Source organism: Macrotis lagotis, chromosome X (assembly GCF_037893015.1).
Source record: "Macrotis lagotis isolate mMagLag1 chromosome X, bilby.v1.9.chrom.fasta, whole genome shotgun sequence".
Taxonomy (NCBI): Eukaryota; Metazoa; Chordata; class Mammalia; order Peramelemorphia; family Peramelidae; genus Macrotis; species Macrotis lagotis.
Window position 1 is genome coordinate 497,208,680 of NC_133666.1, and position 14,423 is coordinate 497,223,102.

General features: G+C 34.8%; 1 protein-coding gene and 1 long non-coding RNA gene across 2 annotated transcripts in view; one reads left to right on the forward strand and one right to left on the reverse strand.

The window, feature by feature from the left end:
• LOC141499992 (uncharacterized) overlaps window positions 1–4,572 on the reverse strand; it is a 33,956-nt gene extending 29,384 nt beyond the window's left edge. Inside the window, exon 1 of the long non-coding RNA XR_012471817.1 lies at window positions 4,387–4,572. This is a non-coding gene — a long non-coding RNA (uncharacterized LOC141499992). The remainder of the gene's footprint in view (window positions 1–4,386) is intronic.
• ZNF236 (zinc finger protein 236) overlaps window positions 1–14,423 on the forward strand; it is a 222,667-nt gene that overhangs the window by 41,804 nt on the left and 166,440 nt on the right.

The window sequence follows — 14,423 nt, forward strand, 5'->3', positions numbered from 1 at the left end:
CCTGAGTTCAAATCCGGCCTCAGACACTTAATAATTACCTAGCCGTGTGGCCTTGGGCAAGCCACTTAACCCCATTGCCTTGCAAAAAAAAAATTCTTTATATATTTTAGAAGAACTTGATCAGAATCCCTAACTGTGAAAATTGTTTCCCAGCTTTCTGTTTTCCTTCTGATTTTAGCAGTATTGGTTTTATTAGTGCAGAATCTTTTTAATTTAATTTAGTCAAAATCATTCATTTTGCAGTTTATGATGTACTCTCTTTCTTGATCATAAATTTCTCCCCTTTCCATAGATCTGATACAGAGTATTTCTTGATCTGTTAATTAGTCTATGATACTGCATTTTATGACTAAAACCCATTTTGATCATATTTTGGTATAGGGTGTGAGATGTGAGGCTACGCCTAGTTTTTGCCATACTATTTTCCTGTTTTCCCAACAATTTTTGTCACATAGTAAGTTCTTATCCCAGAAGCTAATGTCTTTGAGTTTGTCAAACTGTTGATTATTGTAGTCATTTACTTTTGTTTTGAAGCTATTATAATCCACTGATCCATTACTCTTAACCAGTATCAGATAATTTTTTTTTAAGTTTTTTTGCAAGGCAAATGGGGTTAAGTGGCTTGCCCAAGGCCACACGGCTAGGTAATTATTAAGTGTCTGAGGCCGGATTTGAACCCAGGTGCTCCTGACTCCAAGGCCAGTGCTCTATCCACTACACCACCTAGCCGCCCCTAAATATCAGGCAATTTTGATGACTGTTGCTTTATAGTATAGTTTCAGATCTAGTAGAGTTAGGCTACCTTCTTTTACATTTATTTTCATCAGTTCCCTTGATATTATTGACCTTTTGTTGTTCCAGATGAATTTTGTTACTACTTTGACTAGTTCTGTAAAGTAGTTATTAGGTAGTTTGATTGGTATGGCACTGAATAAGTAATTTAATTTGGGTTGAATTGTCATTTTTATTATCCAACCATGTGAGCCATTGACATTTTTTCCATCATTTAGATGTGACTTTATTTGTGTGAGAAGTAGTTTGTAATTGTGTTCATATAATTTTGGAGTTTGACTTGGGAGGTAGATTCCCAAGTATTTAGTGTTGTCTGCATTTACTTTAATGGAATTTCTCTTCTCAACTCTTGCACTTGGGCTTTGTGGTTCATATGTAGAAATGCTGATGATTTATGTGGGTTTATTTTATATCCTGCTACTTTGCTAAATTTGTTAATTGTTTCAGGTAGTTTTTTAGATAATTTTCTTCAGTCCTCTGAGTATACCATCGTATCATCTGCAAAGTGAAAGCTTTTTTCCTCTTTGCCAATGCTGATTCCTTCAGTTTTTTCTTTTATTACTGAAGCTAACATATATAATATTATATTGAATAGTAATAGTGATAATTGGCATCCTTGGGTGAAACCTTTTATCTTGTTGGAAATGCTCCTAATTCCCTTTACATATAGTATCTGTTGATTACTTTAGATAGATACTGCTTATTATTTTAATGAAAACTGTTTATGCCAAAATCACTAGTATGTTTAATAAAAATGGATGTTAAATTTTGCCAAAGGCTTTTTCAGCATCTATTGAGATAATCATATGATTTATGTTGTTTTTGTTGTTAATATGTTCAAATATATTGAATGTTTTCCTAATATTAACCCATCCCTGTCTACCTGGTATAAATTCTACCTGATCATGTTGTATTATCATAGTAATAATTTTGTAATCTTTTTGCTAAAATTTTATTTAAGGTTTTTGCATTAGTGTTCATTAGGGAGATTGATCTATAATTTTCTTTGTCTGTTTTGGAAAAAACTACATTCTTCCTGGTTTAGGATCAATACTGTATTGGTGCCAACTCCTTCTATTTTTAAAAATAGTTTATATAGAATTGGAATTAATTGTTCCTTAAATGCTTGATAAGAGTTCACTTGTAAATCCATCTAGACCTGGAGACTTTTTCTTAGGGAGTTAATTGATGGTTTCTTCAATTTCTTCTTCTGAATTGGAGTTATTTATAAGTATTTTATTTCCATTTTTGTTACTCTGGGAAGTTTGTATTTTTGTAAACATTCATCCATTTCACTCAGATTATGAAATTTATTGGTGTACAGTTGGGCAAAATAGCTCTGATTTATCTCTTTAATTTCCTCTTTATTTTTATTTCCTCTTTATTAATTTCCTCTTCATTTTTGATACTTGTAATTTGGTTGTCTCCTTTATTTTTGTAAATCAGATTAACTAAAAGTTTATCTATTTTATTGATTTTTTTCACAAAAACAACTCTTAGTTTTATTTAATAGGTCAATTTTTTTTGCTTTTAGTTTTATTAATCTCATCCTTGATTTTCAGAATTTCTAATTTAGTATTTAATTGGGGATTTTTAATTTGTTCTTTTTTCTAGCTTTTTTAGTTACATACCCAATTCATTGATCTCTTTTTTCTCTATTTTATTCATATAAACATTTAGAAAGATGTAAAATTTCCCCTAAAAACTACTTTGGCTGCAACCCATAATTTTGGTTTGATGTCTCATTGTTATTTTCTTGGCTGAAGTGATTGATTATTTCTATGATTTGTTTGTTCTAATCATTCTTTAAAATGTTAGTTTCCAATTAATTTTTGGTTTATCTTTCCATGGCCCTTTACTACTTGTAATTTTTATTGCATCATGATCTTATTATTTCTGTCTTTCTACATTTGATTGGAAAGTTTTTATGCCCTAGTACATGGTCAGTTTTAGTATAGGTGCCATGTACTGCAGAGAAAATAAATATTCTTTTCTATACTCATTTAGTTTTCTCTGGATTTCTATCATATATGTTTTCTAAAATTTTATTCATCTTCTTAACTTCCTTCTTTATTTTTGTGCTTAGATTTATCTAATTCTGAGAGAGGTATGCTGAGGGCCCCCCATTATTAAAGTTTACTGTCTATGTCTCCTTGTAATTGACTCTTAATTCTTCTCTAGGAATTTGAACACTATGTATTTAGATGCATGCATGTTTAATAACAGTATATCTTCATTGACTATGGTTCCTTTTAAGTAGATGTAGTTTCCTTTCTTATCCCTTTCAATGAGATTGATTTTTGCTTTTGCTTTTTCAGTGATCAGGATCACTACTATGATTTTTTTAACTTCTGCTGAAGAATAATATATTTTGAATCAGCCTTTTTCCTTTACCCTGTGTGTATCTCTACTTCAAATGTGTTTCTTGTAAACAATATATTGTAGTACTGAGTTTTTTAATCCACTCAGTAAAAATTACTAATTCTGTATTTCCTTTCATGCTATCGTTCCCCATTTATACTTTACTTTTTCCTTTCCTCTTATTCCTCCTCACCAGTGTTTTACTCCATTTCCCCTTTAACTTTTCTTTTAAATTTTGACTTTCGATTTATTTTCACTTATACTTTCACCTTCCCTTTTATCAGAACTTTGTTCCCTTTTTTTCCTTCCCTCCCCTTCCTGTAGAGTAGGAAGGGCCAAATATATTTATTGTTTTTACCCTGTCTTGTACTTATATTCCATTTGTCAAATTACACTTTTTCTTATCTGACCCGATAGAAGTACTATCAATCAAAATACCAGTGAAAGTTGAATGATTGATTGCTTGCTTGATTGAGAAACTCAAAGTACTATCAAAGTACAATCAATCAAAGATTGATATGTTGATTGCTTGAGTGCTTGATAAGCAGCATTGCCAAATAGTCACTAAGTACCCTTCCCTTCTCTGTTTTATTAGAAATATACTTCTCAACAGTCATGAATCACATCAAATTATAATCACTTTATAACTTACATCTTTTTTTTCCATGTACCTTCCATGGATACACAATCCTCATGAGCCATAGCATCATCGAAAGCCAAATCATTTCATGAACTATTTGTATCCCCCCCCCCAACCATACTCCCACCAATTGTTAGCCAAATCATCCAGCTACGCAAAATTTTTTCATGATGTTTTCATATCCAGTCCCTCTAAATATATTCTCTCCTTCTATCTCTTTAGTTTTCTAACCATAATCCTACAGCCCTCCCCAAGTACTCTTCCCCAGACTCAGCTCCCCAACCAGGGTACTTAAACCCTAGTTAATTTAAATATGGATTAAGATAAAATCATTTTCTAATCTCTTTGTCTTCTCCTGTGATACTACAAACCTCTAAGCATCAGTAAAGTCACTTCAGATTTAATTAACTGTAGAGTCTCTAAGTGCTGAAAGTCTCTCTTAAAAACTTTACAATTGATTGTAGGTACAGGAGACACAGACTCAGGACTGCCCAGCATAGGATGCCCCTACCAGAGAAAGTGCTTAACTCTATGAGCAAGACAGAATTAAAGTAGGTCATAGGAAGCTTAGATACATAAGTATATATACATACTCCAGCTTTTTTCACCCAGCTATTTGTCTCAAATTTAAGATTGCCGTTTTGGTTCTCTTCAATGGATCTTTACCCCGATAGAATATGCTGAATTTCGGTTGTAATCCAAGGTTCTTTGCCCTCCATAATGTGGTATTTCAGGTCCTTGGATCCTTCAGTGTTGAAGCTGATAAGTCCCCTGTAATAAATCCAATTGTAGTTCCTTTGTATTTAAATTGCTTCTTTTTTTTCTGCTTGCAGAATTTTCTCCTTTATTTGAGAATTCTGGAATTTGACTATGATAGTCCTTGGAGTTTTTAATCCTGGGGTCTCTTTTTGAATGAGTTCTATGTATTCTTTCAGTGGCTATTTTTGTCGAATTACTCTGGACAGTTTTCCCTCATGATTTACTGACAGATAATTTCCAGGTTCTTTTTTTTTTTTTTTTGATCTAGGCTTTCTGGTCCAATAATTTGTAAATTATCTCTCCTGTATCTATTTTCCAGGTTGTTTGTTTTAACTACAAGTTACATTCTCTTCAATTTTTTTCTGTCTTTGTACTTTGTTTGATGGAATCTTGTAGTTACTATTTGTTCAATTCTAATTTTTAGGGTTTTATTTTCTTCATTTGGCTTTTGTGTTTCCTTTTCCAATTTTACTTTTTTTTTCTGAGTTGCATTCCCTTTCCAATTGGTTGATTTGAGTTTTAGATGAATTGCTTTCCTTTTCCAGTTTTTCAATTTGAGTTTTAGTCAGTTGGTCAGTTTTTCCAGTTGGTTATTTTTACTTTCTTTGGTCAATTTTTCTAATTTTTCTTCACAGTTCTCATTTCTTTTTTTTTTTTTTTTTCATTTTTCTTCTTTGGTTTTTAAATTCTTTTTTTAAGCTCTTCTATGAATTTTTAGATTTGAATCCAATTTCTAAATTCTTTTGAGACTTCCCAAGAAAGTAATTTTCCACTGCTTTCATCTTCTAAGTTGGCACTTATCTTTATCTGCATAGTAGCTTTCTGTAGTGATTGCTCTTTTAGCTTTTTTGCTTGTTTTGATTGTTTGAGCTTTTATGCTTGGGTATAGGGATTCTAGACCTAAACTTTTTATGCTGGGGTCTGATCCCTGGCTTGTCATTGACTAAGATGTTTACTGTGCAGTTTAGAACTTGCCTTTACAGAGGTTTGTTTCCTCCTTTTTTGTCTAAGTTCTGCCTATACAGTGGTTTGTTCCCAACCCAGTCCTGTCTTTTGCCTCAATGTTCCCAGGGTTCAGATTTTGTTTGGGGTTGGGACCCTCCCTGCTTGCTTGCTATCCAGCTGCCAGGACCACTGCTGTTGTCAAACTGTTGGGATCTAGATTGCCCTGTTGCTAAAAGCCTCCCACTGGCTTTCCTGCTCTTCTGCCTAGCTGGGCTTTACTTCCTCCTTTTCCGCAAAGATACAGACCTTCACTGAAAATCTGTTTTGAATTTGCTTTTTTTTTTTTTTTTGTGGGATCTGTAGTTTTAATGTCTGCAGTGGCTTCACTTAACTTTGAGTAGAGAAAAGCTTCCCAGAACATGCTAGCTTCAAGCTGCTATCTTGACTCCAGCTGGTGAAGTCTATCCCATCTCTCTTGCCTAAATGTACTTCATCGTCTGTTCTTTGGGTCCAAGATTGGTTATTGCAGTTATGCTTTTTAGTGTTGGTTGCATTTTTATTTCCATTTTGTGTGTGTGTGTGTGTGTGTGTGTGTGTGTGTGTGTGTATGTATTCTTTTCTGTTTTCTTCACTCTGTATCTTTCAGTAATTTTTCCTGAATTCCTCATGTTGTTGTTTCTTACAGTGGAAAATATTCTATTATTTAATATGAGTCAGTGAATTCAACCATTTTCCAAGAGGTAGGCATCCACTTTGTTTCTGTTTTTTGTAGTTTGGTTTGGTTTTGTTTCTTGGTGCCTAAAAAAAAGACTGTTGGAAATATTTTGACATATCTCTTTGTCTTTATTCTTGGATCCTATGCCCAGTAATAATATCACTAGGTCTAAGAGTATAAACAATTTCTCTACTTTCTTTTCCAAGTATATTGTTAAAGTGATGGATTTGTTTTTTGCACACAAATTTCATTAAAATGAAGTTGTCTACAACACTTCTTTTTGAAAAATATGGGCTAATCGTGTATTGAAGATGCATGAATATACTATTTTTTTTTGGATAGAAAATAACTTGAACTGTTGATCTTAAGTAATAACTTAAGAGATTGCTCTTTAGGATTTTTTTTGTTGAATGATGTCTGCCTTTTTTGTTTATTTTGATGGATTTTAGTGCATATTTTTTATAATACATTTGCTTGGAAAAGGTTACATTTTACATGTAGAAATAATATTGTCTAATTGATTAAAGTAGAGGTAAAAGGAAGCTTTATAGTGATTTATATTAGGTTGATTTTTTTTTTTTGACTGAAATGGTTTTGGAAATAAGAGACATTCTCTCAAGTTTATACCATCTGTGATTTTGTTATTCACAGGGATCCTAATTTCATGGTTCTTTTTGGTTCTGGGACTATAGACAATATAGATTTAGAGAAGTCCTTTTGCTTAGTATAATGTTGCTAACTTCACTAAGAAGTAGAGTGTCGAGGTTCATAATAAATTTATGTTGATTTTTAGTGATTTTGTTATGAGCCTGAATCTCAGTTTTGAGATTCATCTCATTAGGAGGAAGAATGTTAAGCCCTGAAGGACTGAGATAACTTTATGGGAAATATATTTTTAAATTTATAAAAATACTTTTTCAAAACTAAATAAATACCATATTTTTCCATGTATAAGATGCACCTTAATTTTGGGGCCTGAAATTTGAAAAAAAATGTATTACATAAAGTATTGAATTAAAGTTTTATTTACCATGAAATTCAAGGACCTTCTCCTTATAACTTTCAGGCATCTTTTGGACAAGTCTGGTACCGCATGAACATGTGCTTGGTACATTCCATTTTTTGAATCTGAAGCACCAATTGTGTTCTTTGAAATCAGTAACTTCTTTTTCAAGAGCAGCTATTCTTTTTTTTTTTTTTTTGCAAGGCAGTGGGGCTAAGTGGCTTGCCCAAAGCCATACAGCTAGGTAATGATTAAGTGTCTGAGGCCAGATTTGAACTCAGGTACTCCTGACTTCATTCAGGGCTGCCCCATCATCATCACCAGTTCTTCTTGCCTAAAGTTGAATCATCTTTGTGGACAGAGGAATTCCAGTAGTTATTTGCTCTTCAAATCATCTCTTCAATTTCTTCTCTAAATCAGGTCACATTTGGCTGACTTGCCTCTCATGGCCTTCTTTTGCTGTGGCATTTTCAATTTGGTTTCTTCTTCCTGTAGCCAGTCTCCAATTTTTTTCTCAGTTGGAGGAGGACCAAACTTGCATTCAGCAACACAATTTTCATTCACTTTTGCAAACTGGATCACTTTGAACTTGAATTCAGCACCATATGAAAATTTTTTCTGAGCCATTTCTGGGTAGAGCATGGCAAAAGGTAACCAAATATCCTTGTAACAAATGCAAAACAATGAGTGCAAAGACAGACAAGTGTGAAAAAGTGGGAAATGCAAATAAAAAAATCTGCAACCACTGTATAAGATGCTTCCAGTTTTTAGACCCCAAATTTTTCGAAAAAGGGTGCATCTTATATATGGGGAAATATGGTATATGCATGTGTGTGTGTGTGTGTGTGTGTGTGTGTGTGTGTGTGTGTGTTATGTTCTCATTTTCCTGGTGATTGATATCAGTTAGTAGCAAGTTATCCTGCTGATAATTGCCATAGGTAATGCTTTATGTTTTATCATTAAACAAATAATCCATAAAGCTAGCTTCACAGGTTTTTCTTTTGGTTCTTACTATACCATTTTACTAAATCTCCCTTTCTAGAGATACGTTACTTCGTGCAGTTTATTGGAATTCAAAAGCTCCAATCTGATGTGATACCAAAAAAAAAGAACAAATTAAAAATAACATTGCCATAAAATCAACTTAAATAATATCGCCTTACATTTTAGGTGGTGATCTAAACAACACCATTTCTTGATGAATTACTGACTGAATACTGACCAATAAAGTACAATAAGTAGGCACTTTGGAAATCTTCAAGCAATTAATTAGTTTTTTTAGGAAAAGGTGTATACATTAACAGAAACAGTTGAAGAATACTTAAGCAATAAGTTCTCATGGATGATATCCAGCCCACCTTCCTAGACATAATTTATGGCACTTTCCTTTATCTAGTTTCAGCTATTTTGGATTACCATATAAATTTTTTTTTGTATGCATCTACCTACTTCCATGTATTTATGTGCTCTTCCTTTCTTATTTGTCATATAATCTCCCTCTCTTCCTTTCAGAGTTCTTATCTTACTTCCAGGCTTAGCTCAGATGTATTTTATCCTTTTATAAGCTTTATCTCCTTCCATTTCTACTTACCATTCCTTCCTCAACAACCTCCCACCTCCTTCAATCTTCTTTGAGATTGAAGGACAGAAACATTAGGATGGGAGCATTTACCCCTATTCAATCTAAACGTATTCATCTCATTTTCTACCATCATTTTTATTATAAGAACATTATCCTTTTTTCCCCTTATCAAATTCCTTTTTTTTTTTTTTTTTTTAGGTTTTTGCAAGGCAAATGGGGTTAAGTGGCTTGCCCAAGGCCACACAGCTAGGTAATTATTAAGTGTCTGAGACCGGATTTGAACCCAGGTACTCCTGATTCCAGGGCCAGTGCTTTATCCACTGTGCCACCTAGCCACCCCTCAAATTCCTATTTTTAATACTTACCCATGTACCTATCCTAGTTTCTTTTCAGGAGACTATAAACCTTTATGAGAGCAGACTCTTATGTAAAACAAAACAATATGAACTTCTTTTTTACCACCAGTGCATAGAATAGTGCTTTGCACAGAGAAAGCACTTAATAACTATTGAGTTTAAGTATTAATACAAATTGTATGGAAGTGAATCGTTAAATGAATAGAATTATATGGAATCAAACTTAAAGGACTTGAATTTTGAACCTAGTTTTGAAAGATTTGAGTTCATGAAGTGGAATATAGGAGGCAAGACATTTCAGAAAGAGGAGGCAGGAGAATTTTTGTAGTTTCTTTAGGAAAATTAGTTTGATTAGTACTAGGGAGCTCTGTAGAATGAAATTAGTGGACTTTGTAACCAGTTGATATTAGGTCTGAATATTTATTCAGACTGATTGAATTTAGAATAAGTAATTGTTATGGGTCTTTGATCCTAAAGTGTTGTGATAAAAATAGAATTTGCATAAGATTATTTGAATAGCTCTGAGTGGAAAGAATTGTGGTTGAGTTACTATTATTTGGAAGACCAAATTGGAGACCATTAAGAATTGTGTGTGTGTGTGTGTGTGTGTGTGTGTGCGCGCGCGTGTGTGTATGTATGAGAGAGAGAGAGAGAGAGAGAGAGAGATTAATGATGATTCCTATTTACATGGCCATCATTTGTTTTTTTTGGAGTTTGGGGGGAAGGAGTCCCCGGAAGATGCTGCCTTCATGACACCCCCCCCCATTCCTATTTACATGGGACAGTAAGATTTACAGAGTATTTCTATCAACAACCCCAAATGTAATTATTTCAATTTTAAAGAAATTGAAGGTATTGAGATATTAAGTGTCTTTCTTATGATCACACAGCTAGCTGAGTGACTAAGGTGAGAATGGAATCTAGGTTTTGGAACTCTCAAGTCTAACACTTTAGCCATCATACTTTTATGTTCTCTCTTTTTTTTAAGGTTTTTTGCAAGGCAAATGGGGTTAAGTGGCAGGCAAATGGGGTTAAGTGGTCATACTTTACTTGATGAACAAGTTAAAGATGATGATGATGATGATGATGATGATGATGATGATGATGATGATGTTGTTTGTCCTTCATTCTCAAAAATGATTGTGACTTCAGAGAGGTGATGCCCTGACAAGCACATGAGTTGGATTTGAGTACGGGGGTTCTGTGCTAGGTCACCAGCCTCACTTTCTTCTCCAGAGCCTTCTGGGTCAAATGACCAGATGTGAATCAGGATGACTGGAGATGGTCTTGGATGTGAGACAATCAGGGTTAAGTGACTTGCCCAAGGTCACGCATCCAGTGTGATCAAGTGTCTGAGGCCGAATTTGAATTCCTCTCCTCCTTACTCCAAGGCCAGGCTTCATCCATTGCATCACCTAGCAGCCCTAATTAGTCTCCTACTAATAGGAAGTCTCAATTGCTATTTAAGAAATAAAATGTTACAAACTATGCAAGAAAGTAGATGGTCTCATTGTTTTTTTATAAAAGCTTGTCAACCTGGATTCTTCATTATTTCTCACTCTCTGCCCCCCCACCCCATATTCAGTTTTTTTCCCCAAGGTCTGTCAGCTTTATCTTAAGAACATCTTTCACATTTGTTCCCTTCTTTTCCTCTGACTCTGCCACCATTCTAGTCCAGGTTTTCATCATCTTACATCTGGATGGAGTACTAGTGAGTCTGCCTTGACTCCAGTCTATTCCCCATTCCAGTTAATCCTCAACCACTATTCTCTCTCCACTCCTGAAAACTTCTTGGCTCCCACTCAGTACTCCAGCAACTTTCTTTTGCCTTCAGGAGAAAATACAAAATGCTCTTAGTGACATTCAAACCCTTCATAACATACTTCCTCCTACCTTTTCAGCCTATTTACATCTTTCTCCTCAACATATATTTTTTGCTGCAGTGACATTGAACTCCTAATTGTTCCATGAACAGACCCATCATTTCTTGGCTCTGGACATTTTCTCAGAATATCCTCCATTCCTGAAATGCACCCTCTTCTGTACTCCACTATTGACCTCCCCAATTTCTTTAAGTTCCACCTTCTACAGTAGATCCTCCTCAGTCCCTTCAGTTCCAGTGTCTTAACATTTTTTGGGGGGGGGTAAGGCAGTAGGGTTAAGTGACTTGCTCAAGGTCACACATCTAGGTAATTATTAAGTGTCTGAATTCAGATTTGAACTCAGTTCCTCCTGACTTCATGACCGGTGCTCTATCCACTGCACCATCTAGTTGCCCCCCAGTGTCTTAACATTTAAAATTATCTCCTATTTGCCCTTTATATAACTTGCTTTGTTTATATTTATGTTATTTCTCCCATTGAATTGTCAGCCTCTTGAGGGCAGGGGCTATCTTTCTCTTCTTTTTGTACCCTCAATGACTGGCACATAGTAGGGTTTAAGGTTGATTAATTGATTAATTGGTTTGTTCCTTCATTTCTATAATTTTATGTAAATGGACTTCTTTAACATTTGTAAAATGTATTTTGTCATCTCTGCCTTGGAACTGGGACATTTTCTCATTCCAATTACAAACCTTCCAGGTACATGGTGAATGTTCCTTGAGAAAACCCCTGTTTTCTTTTTTGCTCTATTCTTTCATTTTCGTTAAATGCTTTACTTATCTATCCTGTGTTTCCACAGATGCTGCTGAACTGCATACTTCCTCTCAGCTGGCTTGAAAAGATATAAAAACTAAATCTTTGCCATGGGAAGTTAAAGTGCTATTATTGAGAGCAGTCTTTCTTAGCATACTAATATTAATACCCTTTTTTGCTTTCAGTTTGACCTATTTTTGACCCCTAGTCATAAGAACTCTGTTGGTGGGTACACTTTTCTCAGGAGAGAGAATGCCCAAATAATATCCTCTTAGATTGAATGATTGAATGAATGATGGATGGATATGCATATGTCTGTGGATATGTATATATGTATATCTATACACATGCCTAATATGTTCACATACATATAAAAAATTGGATTGATTTATATTCAAGATATGTTTACAATTGAGTTTTTCCTATTGCCTACTTATCATTAAGTAGCTGTTCTCCACACATTTTGTGGAATGGAGTCACTTTGGTCATTTCTTTTTTTAGTCTTTAGTATTGAGCCAAGGGGCAGAGTGATTGGAGTACTGATTAAGGCGACTAATGTACTGTGACAGTGGTGAAGGTGGGCTGCTGAAGCACAATGTCATCCCTATGCTGAATATTACTTGATGTTCTGGTGAGTTTTAGGAATGATGACATGTTTTCTCACTGAAGCTTGCTATCATATTACTTGATGTTCTGGTGAGTTTTAGGAATGATGACATGTTTTCTCACTGAAGCTTGCTATCTGTATAAATCATTCAATTATACGGAGCTGATCTGTGAATATCTGAAAACTTATTCCATGAAATTGCAGTGAGTCATAGGAGAGAGGGGAAGATCATAGTGACTATTTTGAACACCCTCGTCCTAGACCCCCATTCGTGTATCCTGCCCCCTCCCTTTTTTTTTCTTAAATAATTAGGACAGGGACAAGGGAAACTAGGTGGCACAGTGGATAGAGCCCTGACCTTGGAGTCAGGAGGACGAGAGTTCAAATCTGGCCTCAGACAGTAACTGGTTTTGTAACCCTGGTCAAATTACTTAGCTCTGATTTTCTACCATCTGGCGCCATCTCCAGTCGTCCTGATTCATATCTGGCCAGTGGACCCAGATGACTCTGGAGGAGAAAGTGAGGCTAGTGACTTAGCACAGCATCCTCTCACTCAAATCTAATTCATTCGCTTGTCATGACATCACCTTCTTGATGTTGTGGTCTTCTTTGAGATTGAAGGACAAAAACATTAGGATAGGAACATTTACTTTTATTCAGTCTAAAGGTACTCATCTCATTTTCTACCACCATTTTATTATTACTTTTTTTATTTTAGGTTTTTGCAAGGCAAACGGGGTTAAGTGACTTGCCCAAGGCCGCACAGCTAGGTAATTATTAAGTGTCTGAGACCGGATTCAAACCCAGGTACTCCTGACTCCAGGGCCGGCGCTTTATACACTGCGCCATCTAGCCGCCCCTTTCATTATTACTTAAAATGACTCATTCACAAATGTGAATTCATTTCAAGAAGGAGAAGAAAGGATAGCTCTTATTTGGGCTAAGTAACTTGGTTTCATCGAGGGTAATTAAATACTTGCTTATTATTTCTTTATCAGAGAGTTATTGATTCTCATTTGGAATTTTTATTTCAACATTTTCAGTACAAAGAGCATTCTCCTTGACTGAGAAAACAGCAAATTGTGGATAGAATGGTTCTGTCTTCTCTTTGTTATTATATATGATTAAATTTTCTACCCCTTTGTGTAGATAAGCAAATTCTATCCTTACTTTGTTCCTCATATTTTTCCCAAATAACTAAACATTAAAAAATAACAAACAAAATCCATCTTTTTATTGTCCTTAACTTCCTTTATCAATCTCTGTTCATTTTGAACTTTTGCACTAATAACACTGTACAGTTGTGCTTTTGTATTCTCTTACATTAAAGTCTTACTTTTATCTTTTGTAAATTTCTTTAAAAAAGTTAAGTTTGCTCACGATTTCTGAATGGATTTAAATATTGGTCTATTCAGACAGCTATTAGAGCAGGTAGTAGTGCAGCAGATAAAGGCAATGGTTTGAAGTCAGGAAGACTTTCCTGAGTTCAAATGTGACCTCAGACACTTAGTAACTATATGACCCTGAGCAAGTCACTTAAACCCCTTTGCCTTAGTTTCTTCATTTCTAAAATGAGCTGGAGAAGGAAATGGCAAACCATTCCAATATTATTAGAAAGAAAAATCCAAATGGGGTCTTGAAAATGATTGATTAACAACATTCAAATATCTCATTTTACCTCCTCATTGGGATTGTTTCCCATTTTTGACTTAGAATTTTAGTCTTGGTTCTCTCCTATCCCACCTATACTTTTCCCCTCCCTTCTCCCCCCCCCCCCCCCCCCCAGTAAAAATTTGGGCTCATGGGATCTAACTTAACCTTCTAACCCTTTGAAATATGCTTTCCCCAAATCTGGAATACATGTCAAGCTATGCTTAAACCCTGGAAAGGAGTGGTTCCTTTGTTCTAGCTGTCCACCATATTTCCAACCCAGGAACTCCTGGTTCTTTTTGTGAGATTCAGATCTAGAATAGAATTTTTTTCCCTTTTTCCAGATTTTGAAGGATGGAAATCATGGTCAAGAAGTT